The 12,094-nt window shown below is 37.4% G+C and overlaps 1 protein-coding gene across 3 annotated transcripts in view; it reads left to right on the top strand.

The window, feature by feature from the left end:
* The first annotated feature begins 9,225 nt into the window (after positions 1–9,225).
* Positions 9,226–12,094, top strand: part of dlk2 (delta-like 2 homolog (Drosophila)) — a 31,613-nt gene continuing 28,744 nt past the window's right edge. Inside the window, exon 1 of one of the 3 annotated variants that reach the window (XM_047154323.2) lies at positions 9,226–9,347. The gene's annotated coding sequence lies outside the window, so the exon portion shown is untranslated. Of the gene's footprint in view, positions 9,353–12,094 lie in introns of all 3 variants that reach the window. The other 2 variants (XM_047154322.2, XM_017464136.3) reach the window with 2 other exon arrangements.

Genomic DNA, 12,094 nt, shown 5'->3' with positions numbered 1-12,094 from the left:
TCAAAGCTTCTCAATGTCAAAGTATCACCTTTAAACACACCAGACATCAGGAACACAAAGTCTACTACTTTCTTTGAGCAATAGCATGAATGGAATGCAGATTACAAAATGGAACTGATTTTGTTTAATGGGAAATAATGTAAAAAATGAGCATTGTGATTGTAATGTATAAGGAGTATTCCTTATCTGAGTGCTTGAATATGATAGTACATATAAGTGAATCTGCTCCATGTGCTTACAAGCCCTACAGCAGCAGTCAAGTAGATACTTTGAGCTTTGTTTTGTCTGAATAGTGAGAACAGTTTTAACAAGTGCTCATTCAAACAGATAAGGGCTCAATGAGGGCCTGAACTGTTTTTCTGTGTTTCAAGTGTAAACACTTCAATATGGATGGCAACCAAACATGTATAATAGTGTGTGTGTGTGTGTGTGTGTGTGTGTGTGTGTGTGTGTGTGTGTGTGTGTAACCCACTGCACTATGTAATACACTGCAATGCTGTTCACTCTACACTTCACCATTAGCTTTGGATCATGTCTATGTTTGATTTTCACAGTTGGAGCAGGTTCTGGACTGTTGAAAAACCTATCTAAGGCACAGCAGGACAAACCTGCTGCTCTTTCACTGATGCAAAGAAGCGTATGGAAGGGCATCTGTCTTACTAATATGAATCATAGAGATGAAACAGCCATACTTTCTGCCTGAGGACAACGATGTGCTGCCATATGATCTCCATAATAGCACATTACAGTTCGTCAGAAGGAGTGTGGCCTTTCAAGGACAGACATGTCTCAAATAACTAAAATAATCTATGACCAAAGGCTACTTTTGAAATGGGTCTTTTTTCTCTTTTAAATGCGTTTCTTTGTTATTTCTTGTAAAACTTGTGCTATTTAAAACCATGACTGTCCTGAAAGATCTGAAAGACAGTTGAAAATCTGAATATTTCTTCTAAACTATTTTGTGGTGCTGTTTGATTAAGTAATTTCCTTCCGGTGATGATTTATTGTTTTTTAAATGTGGCTTTGTATTAAAAAATATTTTGTACTTCTCTATTTCGAAACCACTGGCAATACCAAGTGAAGCCACAAGGGGAGGATAACTGCCAGTATTTATGGCATGAACTGTGTGAGTCATAATACAGCTAGTCTCTTATCCTTTTGTGTAATTAGGTGATGGATTAATTTAGTAATTTACCTCTGAATAGCACTTCTGTAAAACGTACAGCCAAACGTACAGAAAAAATAAATACACACCATGGAAATTCTTGGCTTTTTTTTTTTTTTTTTTTTTTTTTTAGATATTTGGACAAGCAAACATTTGATCCTCTTTGAAACAGTGCCTATTAATAAAGTTGATACACTCTATCAAATGACACATAAAATTGACATTTTGTAGTAATTCTTACTAAATTAACAAAAAACAGATCAGACACATGAAATTAAGTACAAATTAAGTACACCCCTACATTTATCACACCTTCAAATCCATAAAATAAGAATCAGGTGCTTAAGATCAGGTGCCAGTGATTAGAACCTGCTTAGGGAGTGCAGGTGGAACCTGTCTTATTTATACCCCTTTTATATCTAGTGTCTGGTGTTCCCTTTGCTATTGAGGTGTGTGGTGTCGTCATGCCAAGATCTAAAGAGTTCTGTAAGGCCTTCACAAAAAGGTTGTGGATGCCTATGAGTTTGGCAAGGGATTTAAAAAGAGCTCCAAATTATTTGAAATACATCATTCCACTGTAAGGAAGGTAATCTATAAATTATTTGAAATGACTGCCAATTTGTCCAGGACTGGCCGTCCTAGAAAATTCAGCCCAAGAGCAGACCGTCAGATGCAAAAAGAAGTCCCCAAAAAATTTCATCACAGGATCTGCTATTAAGTCTTGCAACTGTTGGTGTCAAAGTGCATGCTTCTACAATCAGGAAGAGATTGCACAAATTTGACCTGCATGGGAGGCGTGCCAGGAAAAAGTCTTTGCATTAATACAGTTCACCAATGAGAATATGGGCAAAGACCAGGCCTTTTGGAATAATGTGCTCTGGGCAAACGACTCATAGAGTTGTTTGGCCACAGTAACAGCAGACATGTTTGGCGCAGACCAAAAACAGCTTTTCAGGAGAAGCACCTCATACCAACTGTGAAGCAAGGTGGTGGAAATGTTATGATTTTGGGCTGCGTTGCTGCCTCAGGGAATGGACAGCTTGCATTCATTGATTCAACTATGAATTCTGCATAATATCAAATAGTGCTTGAATATAATGTGAGGCCACCTGTCTAAAAGTGGACCTTTCAGCAGGATAATGATCCTAAGCACACTAGCAAATCCAAAAAACGAGGGTTATGGAATGGCCTACTCAAAGCCTGAAACCAATTTAAATGTTGTGGGCGATTGGAAACAGACTGTACATGCAAGAAATCTCTGAAGATGCTTTTCTGTTCACCACTATTGTACAGAGTGATTATTTGACTTACTATATCCTTCCTGGCAGCTCAAACCAATTTCCTCTGACCTCTCTTGTGTTTCCACCCACAGAACTGTCACTCACTCAATGTTTTTTTTTTCCACAGCATTCTGTGTAAAATCTAGAGACTGATGTGTGTGAAATTCCCAGGAGATGAGCAGTATCTGAAATACTTGAACCAGCCCTTGCCAACATCCATGCCACAATCAAAGTCACACAGATAACACACTTTTTCTTCATTCTGATGTGAGCAGTAAATAATAAGCTCTTGCCATATATCTGCATGATTTTTTGCATTGTGTTGCTGCCACACGATTGGCTGATTAGATCAGTGGTTTTCAAAGTGGGGGCCACCAGGGGGAGTCCAGGGGCCTCTACAATTTGGTGTGAAAAATAAATTCTCACTCTCAGGCAACCACACACACACACACACACAATCAATTCCTAATGTAATGTAATGTAAAGATGTAAGATGTAATTATTAATAAATAAAAAAAGGGGGGATATATTCAGAAGTCTGTATTTTTAATGTGTTTTAAAGACATCTTGCAAAAGGGGGGCCTCAGTCAAATGTTAATGCCATTTGGGGGGCCTTGCCCTGGAAAAGTTTGGAAACCCCTGGGATAGATAACTGCATGAATGTGCAGGTGTACTGGTGCATAAATATGACTTAAAACATCATCAGATGTTCACACAAGTCCTAAAAGTAGACAAAGAGAATCCAATTAAACAAATGAGACACAATTCTTATACTTGGTCATTTATTTATTAAGGAAAATCATCCCAATATTACATATCTGTGAGTGGCAAAAGTATGTGATCCTCTAAGATTAGCAGTTCATTTGAATGTGAAAATAGAGTCAGGTGTTTTCAATAAACAGGATGTGAGTGAGTGCCCTGTTTTATTTTATGAACAGGGATCTATCAAAGGACTTTTTATTTTTACCATTGTTTGTTCAGGGAAAAACTGACTGAACATAAAGGTCTTTTACAGCAATGCCCTGAGTTCACATTCATACTAGCCTACATTCAGAAAAAGAAGGATATGCCATATATAATAATAACAACAATAATAACAATAAAATGAAGAAAAAGTCCAAATAAAGATAAATAAATAAATAACAAAAATATACCGTACTACAATGTACTACAAAAATATCATATCACCTATCATACACTTAAAGCGATCTACTGACACACACTGTTATAATACCTGTTGTAATTTGTTCCATTTATTTGGTACAAAAAAAACCCTAAAAGCTCATTTTCCAAGCTCAGTGTTAATTTGGGGAGATTCAAGAGATATAAATTCCTTTTTTATAAATTGACTTTTAAGAGAGAAGTAAGGTAGAAGGGTAACTTGCTTAAAAATGCCTTGTAAATAAAAAGGAAGCAGTGTCTTTACCTTCTATCACTGAGAGAAGACCATCCCACATTCTGATAGAGTTCATTAGTTCTATGAGTATGATGAGTTATAAAACTATCCCCAGTAATAAAACATAGAGAACTGTGGTAAAATGCTTCAAGTGATTTCAGTGTGGATTGGGTTGTGTGCATATACACAATATCACCATAATCTAGGACTGACATTATAGTTTACTGAACAATTGTCACTCTGTTTTCTAAAGAAAAGCATGACCTAATCCTGTACAGTGCACCCAGTTTAATTCTCACCTTCTTTGTGAGCTCAAGCACATGTGTTTTAAATTATAGTTTATCATCTAGCCAAATGCCCAGATATTTGTAAGTTGTAACACAATACAAAAAAGTTTGGGTCCTATTCAGGGAACAAATACTGTAAGCGTAATGATCACATTTTCTGGACCTTTTAAATAGCATATTTTTAGTCTTTGACTCATTTAGAATTAATCTGAGATTCTTCAGGGATTTCTGCACACAGCCAAATGCACGTTGAAGGTTTGACACCGCTTGCTCTACAGATGGCGCATAAGCATAAAGAATAGTATCATCTGCATAGAAATGTACTTTGCAGTTGTCTACTGAGGCACAGATATATACAATGTACAATTAATATACAATTAATATACAATGTAAACCACATTGGGCCTAAAACTGAACATTGGGACATACCCTTTTCTAATTTTAAAACCTCTGAATTCAAGCCTGTAGCATCTATGCACTGTGGTCTGTCAGAGAGGTAGCTCTGAAACCATTTAAAGGATGCTTCATTGAAACCCAGAGAGGCCACTTTATCCAGAAGTAGTCTGTGATTAACTGTGACAAAAGCCTTTGACAAATCAATAAACAAAGCTGCACAATGTTTCTTGCTATCAAGAGAAGAAATTACATCATTTACAACAACAGTCGCTGCTGTAATGGTATTATGGCCAGCTCTGAACCCAGACTGATAAAGACTTAAATAGCATTTGTAGACAGGAAAGTACGGAGCTGTTCATTCACAAAAGATTCTAACATATTTGCTAGACATGGGAGTTTGGAGATAGGTCTATAGTTTTTCAGATCACTTGTATTTCCTCCTTTATGTAGAGGAGTCACTAAGGCTGATTTCCAAAATTTTGGAATTGAACCATAGAGCATTAAATTAAAAAATTGTGTCAAAGGCTCAGCAATGATGGGTGCAGTGAGCTTTAAGAGATAAGGGTCTAACTGGTCTGCACCCAAAGAGCTTTTCATCCATTTGGAATTACACAAAGCATGTAGAACTTCATGACGGTTAATTGGTCTGAAAGAGAAGGAAGAAACTTTTCTTGGATAGAAGATCCTCTCTTCATCCGTAATAGTGATACTGACATTTTCTTGAGCCTCTAGTGTCTCATCCACGCTATTGAATTGATCAAACAAAGAGATTTGATAAAATGATCATTAAAAGCATTACAAATCTTCTTTTTATTATTCACAACTTTACCACTTTCCAGAATTTTGCTGAGTTGTTACCACAGTCAGACAAATTGACTTCACCAAGCCACAGTCAGACAGATGTGTGTATAAATGGAGGAAATTCAAGACCATTGTTAACTTCCTCAGGAGTAGTCCAGCAACAAAGATCACTCAAAGAACAAGATGTGTAATAGTCCAGGAGGTAACTTCTAAGCAATTAAAGGTCTCTCTCATATTGGCTAATGTTCATGTTCATGAGCCACCATCAGGAGAAGACTGAAGTGTGCAGGGCAGTTTTACAAGCAGAAAGCCTCTGCTTTCCAAAAAGAACATTGCTGCCTATCTGCAATTTGCTAAAGATCACATGGACAAGCCAGAAATCTACTGGAAAAAAAGTTTTGTGGATGGATGAGACTGAACTGGTTTAAATGAGAAGTGTTTTGTTTGGAGAAAGGAAAACACTGCATTCCAGCATAAGAATCTTATCCCATCTGTGAAACATGATGGTGGTAGTATATTGGTCTGGGCCTGTTTTGCTGCATCTGGACCAGGTTGGCTTGCCATCATTGATGGAGAAATTAATTCTGAAGTATACCAGAGAATTCTAAAGGAAAATGTCATCTGAGATTCAGATCATGGACAGATCTGAATCTCAAGAGAAAGGGGGTCATGCAGCAAGATGATAACCCTAAATACACAAGTCACTCTACAAAAAATGGATAAAGAACAATAAAGTTAATGTTTTTGAATGGCCAAGTCAAAGACCTTAATACAAGAGATATGTTGTGGAAGGACCTGAAGCAAGCAGTTCATGTGAGGAAACCCACCAACATCCCAGAGTTGAAGTTGTTCTGTACTGATTAATGGGCTAAAATTCATATAAGCCAATGTGCAGGACTGATCAACGGTTACTGGAAATGTTTAGTTGCAGGTTTTGCTGCACAAGGGGGTCACCAGATACTGAAAGAAAAGGTTAACATACTTTTGCCACACACAGATATGAAATATTGGATAATTTTCTGCAATAACAACCAAATATAATATTTTTGGCTCATTTGTTTAATTGGGTTATCTTTATCTACTTTTAGGACTTGTGTGAACATCTTATGATGTTTTAGCTCATATTTACGCAGAAATATAGAAAATTCTAAAAGGTTCACAAAATTTCAAGCACCATTGTATATGTACAGTACTAATTAAAATGCATGTGTCATGTCTCAGTAAGCCAGGGCTAATTGAATTGCATTTCCAATTTCCTGAGATGCTCAAAATATCATCATCAGGGAGGTAAAAAACAAAACAAAAAAAAAAACCACATACACCGTAATTGATAAGAGCTCAGCATATCAAAACTTACTGATAGTTGACCAGAGAATCTCGTACTGCATTTATTGTTGTCCCCATTTCTTCTGTAATCTATTGTCACTTATTAGTAGTTATGTTTTATATTACGCTGTCATTAAATAGTCCTTTCTATTTTCTGAAAATCATAATTTAACCAATTAAGCTAATTGCTATAAACATCAATTGCATTTTTTGCTTAGGAGTGTTGAGAAATGCAGTATTATTTAAATCCATTAGTCAGTCTGATAAGAAATCTGAATGTTCTTTTGATATGATTAAACATAGTTACACACAGTCTGGAGTACAGAATACAGGATCATAGTTAATCATCAGAAACCTCTGGTCATTTATCACATCAATAGCACACCAACAGTTCTATCTACCTCATAACTGTGTCTTTATTAGCTTATTATCCTTGGTGCAAATCAGAACCCATTGTGTTGGTTCCAAAAATTAATGCTACTCTAAAAATGACTTCAGCAGCCCTTAGTCATGCCAGCAGGGATCACTAAATAGGTAGCTATTCATTAGCACTCATTATACAACACTTATCAGAACCCATCAGCAATCAGCAGGTTGTACTGAGCTGGTCCTCATTTGGGCTAATGACAGCACTGCAGCTGTACATGCATCTGGTCATAAACAATAATGACAGACAGGTCAATCAACCCCCCATCCACCTACCACCTGATTTTAAAGCATGATTCTGACTAAGAGAATTCTAGGAGAAAGACAATAACTACACTTCCTCCAACCTAGATCCACTTTACTCACAACAATACAGTAGGAGCATTATTCAAGCAATGGAAAATATGGCAGGCATGCCCAACAATTCCTGACTCCATCAGCTGCTGGTCTTATTCTGACCTCCACTTCTCCACTCCTGTGCCCGCTCTTATTTTAAACCTTCTATCTTTCTATCCACCTCTAGGGGAGATAACTGAGATAAGTCCAAAAATGCTTGAGAGATATACAACTGATGTCTCAGCATATAGTTGTCGGCAGATGACAGCATCGGCATAAAAGTAGATCTGGTAGTTCAGACTTCAAAGACTGCACACGTCAGACTTGAAATAGTGTTACATTTCACCACCTCTCTCACTCAGCCTCTGTGCTTGCTACTGATCAACCGCAGACACACCAGGGTCAACCCATAAGTAGAGTTTACCAGGGAAATACATATGCCTGCCTGGTGATGACACTAGTGATGACCGCTGCTGGTATATTTTCATGTTACCACTGGTCAACACCTATAAGTTAATTATTGACAGGAACTCCAAGCAAACAGGTTCAGTGTTTGCTTGTGCACTGAACTGAAATCAAATCAATAGCTGTAGAATCCTGTTTTTGGGGGATTGAATTTCCAAAACAAGTCATTAGGTTTCTTCTTTAAAAAAAAATCAATTAAGCAGAGTTGTGAGGTAGGATTTATTGATTTATTGAGAGAGAAAGAGAGAGAGAGAGAGAGAGAGAGAGAGAGAGAGAGAGAGAGAGAGAATTTCCTTTTAACATTGAATTTGGACTAATTCCAGATACTGTATATCCATCCATGGACAAAATCCCTACTCCCCACTTCCCAACCACTCTTTCTTACATTAAAGCTATTCTCAAGCTAGAAATATGTACAAGTATTTCGGACTACATTTGCCATCGGCACCTTTTGATGTCACAGTATTTCAGAGACATCTGTCTTCACATGATGAATCCCCTTTCCTCTGTCCCTTGGATCAGACCTGTCCTATCTGTATGATTAATATGTTGTGTCTTGTGAGGTATGTTCACCCCCCCCTTCAGTAACCATGGATCAAGTGTCCAGTTATTAAAGGCCCTCATCGTCTGATGGTGACACTATAGGTTCTTGAGTGTCAAGGAGAAATTAGAAGACTCATATGGACAGGACACTTCTCAGCTGAGTTCACCTCAAAATATTATACTTTTCCAAAATAGCTTCAGGGTATTTTTACTGGGAGACCTCAGGGGTTGGCTATTCAAACTGGCTGTCAAATGCACTTCTGTGAAAGATGACCTTAGTTCATTGTAAGATGTAGTAATGAATAATCAATAACTAACAAAGAAACTGCCACTGTTGGATGATTTTGCATATAGTATATAGAAACATATATAAATAAAAATACAAAATGACTGATATACACATAGAGCATTTTGCACAAAAACCTTTAAAGAAACATTGGAAATGAGTTCCTCCCAAAAGTGTCTGATCTTCTTCATTAACTCATCTCACTTCACACTTCCTCTTGGCTTATGAAGGATACTACACACTCAACAGTGTATGAAATCGGAGACTTAATGCTTCTCACACTGTACATTCCCCTATATTACAGTAAATTTGAATCTGAGCCAACACCAGAACTGCTCAATACTGTTAAGTTCCTTAGTATATCAAGACATTTACTATATTAGTCCTTTTATACTTGAGTATGCTCATTTGGCCTTTATGGCCTTCACACACATCTGCATTATAGGTTAATGTCGGTGTGACGATGAGGATCACTCAACAGACAGGTGGTTCAGAGAGTACAGTTGCACTTGAGAGCAGTGTGAATATGCTCACATGGTACATTAAGCAATACGTCGCCACAAGGAGAGAGTTTTACAGTCAACTGGAAGAAGTAAAGCTTTTGGAACTATTGCTTTAGCCATTCTGGGTTCTGCCACAGGTAAGGTAAGAACTATAGGCCTGTACATTTTTCTATGCAAACAACCTCTCATACTAGCATGGCCATATTCATGCAAGAGCATGCAAGAAAGGAAAATATTTTCAGATACAGCATGATTAACAAAAGAAATCTTTAATGTATATGATGTGTGTTTGTGAGTCATTTGTTTTTTAAACTTGAATTTATACTGAAATGAAAGGATAGATAAATGAACCCAGTGTTTTATTTAGAGAGAGGTGGATTACAGGGAGGAAAATCAGACATTATACAGCAAGACTGAACCTCACACTTTACTGAAGTCAGCCTGCTCAATACATTTCCACACATGAAGGACTGATGAGTTGCTCTTGGGAATATTTCTATCCTGTTCAAGAGCACATAGTATCCAACATTTGAACTTTGTGTTGAAAGGAGAAAAAAGAGAGGAGAGAGCTTTGATCAGATAGATGAAAGTGTAGCATTGACCAGTTCCCGAGCTCACAAGAACAGCTTGGTATATCTGAATATGAGAGAATAGATTATAATTTCATCATTTCAGCTTTCATTTCCTGATATTTACACTTACTGTAGATGTGTTAAACAACACATCACCTTTGATGGCAGACCAGCCACTTTTAGGTATGCAAAAGTATGGAACCGATAGTCTTAAAGCAAATTAAAGTAAATAACACTAAATATTTAAAAATCGGTGACCCACTGATATCAACAAACTGTTGCATTTTTCTTTTGTGATGCTTTTCCTGTCTTGTGCTACAGCTTCTTACTGTTTTTGTTTGTTTGGGTTTTTTTTTTTGGGGGGGGGGGGGGGGGGGGGAGGGGGTTCTCCCTTCAGTCTCTTCTTCAGGAAGTGAAATGCATGCTCATTTGGGTTAAGGTCTAGTGATTGACTTGGCCAGTCTAAAACCTTCCACTTTTTTCCACTCTGACGAAGTCCATTGTTGTGTTGGCAGTGTGTTTTGGGTCATTGTCTTGCAGTATGATTAAGTTCCTCCCAATTAGATTGGATTAATTTCTCTGTAAATTGGTGGACAGACTGTTTCTGTGGACTTCTGAATTTATTCTCCTACTAGCATCATGAGTTACATCATCAATAAAGATTAGTGAGCCTGTTCCTGAAGCAGCCATGAAAGCCCAATCCAACACACTACTTCGACCATGATTGACAGATGAACTATCTCTATGTTTTAGATCATAATCAGATCCTTTCTTTCTCCACACTTTGGCCTTTCCATCAATGTTGTATAGGTTAATCTTGGTTCCAGAACTTTTGTGGCTCATCTCTGTATTTCTTTGCAATCTGGTCTTCTGATTCTTACTGCTAATGAGTGGTTTGTATCTTGTTGTATGGCCACTATACTTCTGTTCTTGAAGCTTTCTTTAAACAGTGGATTGTGATACATCCACCCCTGCCCTGTGGAGGTTGTTGGTGATGTCACTGACTGTTGTTTTTGGGACATTTTTCAGGACATTCCAAATTGTTGTACTGGCTATTCCCAATGTTTGTGCAGTGGCTCTGATGGATTTTTCCTCTTTTCTCAGCTTCAAAATGGCTTGCTTATGTCCAATAGACAGCTCTCTGTTCTTGATGTTGCTTTATCCTTTTTAAAAACAAATGCAGTCTTCACAGGTAAAACCCAGGGCTCAAACCAAGATTAGACATCCAGAGCTATTAATTGTTTAAAGAATCAATCTAACAACGCACACCTGGGCAACACGAAACACATGTTAAACACATGTTCCTAGATTTTTGATCACTTGAAAAATGTGTGGGTTCAAACAAAATGTGCCATGTTCTAACTTGTTTACCACATTTAGATGTAAATATCAAGAATAGCTCACATTCATATTAATCTTTTGACTCTTCAGTATATAAGTAAAACCAAAAGAATTGAAAAATTGGCCTTGCTGTTCCAATACATAAATCTGAGACTATCATGGGTACAGACTCACCGAAACTGGACAGTGGAAATCTTGAAAAAGACTGGGTAATTTTTTCTTCTAATCTTCAACTGTCAAGTTTGGGTGAGTCCATGCCTTTGATTGATAGATAGATAGATCGATAGATAGATTGATAGTTAGATCGATCACTTTATTCATCCCAGAGGGAAATTCACCTATAACAGCAAGTGTACTAAAAGTGATACATTTAATATCTCTCCAGATCCTTCAAATTTCAAGGTCCACGCTGGTGCAAACTCCTCTTCAATTCAATTCCCCACAGGTTTTCTATGAGTTTCAAGTCAGAGACTGGGATGGCCATGGCAAGACCTTGATTTTGGGAACAGTAAACCATTTTTGTGTTGATTTTGATGTATGTTTTGGGTCATTGTCCTGCTTGAAGATCCATCCACGGCCCATTTTAAGCTTTCTGCAAGAGGCAGTCAGGTTTTCATTTAATATCTGTTGATATTTAATATTCCAGGATGCCATGTATCCTAACAAAATGTCCAGGTCCTCTGGCAGAAATATAGCCCCAAAACATTAAAGACAACCACCATATTTAACTCACGCCCACATGAGGTACTTTTTCCATATAGCTACCTCTCTGTGTGCACCAAAAGCACCTCTGGTGTTTACTGCCAAAAAGCTCTATTTTGGTTTCATCTGACCATAGAACCCAATCCCATTTGAAGTTTACATTTACATTACATTTATTAATTTAGCAGACGCTTTTATCCAAAGTGACTTACAAATGTGGAAATACAAGCAAAGATATATATCAAGCAGAGAACAATAAAAGTAGTGCT

Source organism: Ictalurus punctatus, chromosome 3, assembly GCF_001660625.3.
Source record: "Ictalurus punctatus breed USDA103 chromosome 3, Coco_2.0, whole genome shotgun sequence".
Lineage (NCBI taxonomy): Eukaryota > Metazoa > Chordata > Actinopteri > Siluriformes > Ictaluridae > Ictalurus > Ictalurus punctatus.
This window is presented reverse-complemented; position numbering and strand designations above follow the sequence as displayed.